The 1,150-nt window shown below is 37.3% G+C and overlaps 1 long non-coding RNA gene across 1 annotated transcript; it reads left to right on the forward strand.

The window, feature by feature from the left end:
- The first annotated feature begins 375 nt into the window (after window positions 1-375).
- LOC131692970 (uncharacterized) lies at window positions 376-790 on the forward strand. The gene is made up of 3 exons (XR_009306117.1): window positions 376-464; window positions 506-579; window positions 652-790. It is a non-coding gene; the product is annotated as an uncharacterized LOC131692970 (long non-coding RNA).
- Window positions 791-1,150: the final 360 nt, after the last annotated feature.

Here is a 1,150-nt window from a genome sequence, read left to right on the forward strand (position 1 = left end):
ACTTGATTTACCAACTACGCTACGCTCTCCCCCCAAACTTGCCTTTTCTGTATCATCAAACCCGAAATAATCTGTATCCCCAAATATACACCAGAATTCAAAACACAATATATACAATTTCTATAGATATTAAGACTTGTAAACTAGTTTGATAAAGAACGGGGCACACATTGCATGAGATAATTACAATAGGACACACATATGTACAACTTCTTACACAGACAAACGTTATCTTGATTAGTCAAGTTGAGCTGATTGTTATATGAGAAGTGTTGGAAGCTGGAACAATTTACACCCTTTTCAACATAAAAACTGTAAGAGAATTGAACGGTACGAAATCTAAGAAAAGAGCAGCTTCCATTGACTAATGTTGTGCTTCACTCTGATTGATGGTTGATTGACGACTTACTATGTAGCAGATATCTCCAACCGAATCAACAGAGCTAGCAAAGCTTCTTTACTATGTAAGTAACAGTCTTAGAATTTAGCACGACCCAACTTGCAGATGGTATCTCGCACGAATCAAGACAATTACAATAATGATGTTTGCTCAACATCTTTCGGACTTGGGTAGTTAAGGTACGCTGCTCGATTAATTTGTCCCCTAACGAAGGAGATTAATTTATTTTCGTTTTGATTGGTATCTTCGAGTTGCTACCACCATCCATCGGACTAAGTTATTGACGACTGCATGCAGGATGGAACTGATCGGTGATCGTTGATTAAGAAAAGTGGCGAGATTGATCTTCATCACTTCAACTGACAAGTGCCCAGAAAGGTACATGTTGCACATGGGCTGCTGAGATCGGCGAAGGCTTTAGCAATTTTAATTGCAGGAATGCTTATCGAATCTTCAACTTTTAGGGTCCAATTCACTCGTAAAGACGATGGAAGTTGATCGTGTGTGAGGTAGAGCAAAATGGAATGAGTTGTTGATGAAATGCTTTCATATGTTTGAATTTGCGTGAGACACACCGTGCCTTGGGGCGATTTAATCCGATTACTCATTTTGATTAAAATATGATACAAATTGAGACAATCAATATTCTACATATTTTTTGTTAATTGCGCTCATAATTCTCACACTTCAGCACTCCTTATTTGGTTATATACTAAACTTCACACAGATTGTTTACAAATATTTTTAACT

The sequence above is a fragment of the Topomyia yanbarensis genome, chromosome 3 (assembly GCF_030247195.1).
Source record: "Topomyia yanbarensis strain Yona2022 chromosome 3, ASM3024719v1, whole genome shotgun sequence".
In the NCBI taxonomy this organism is placed as follows: domain Eukaryota; kingdom Metazoa; phylum Arthropoda; class Insecta; order Diptera; family Culicidae; genus Topomyia; species Topomyia yanbarensis.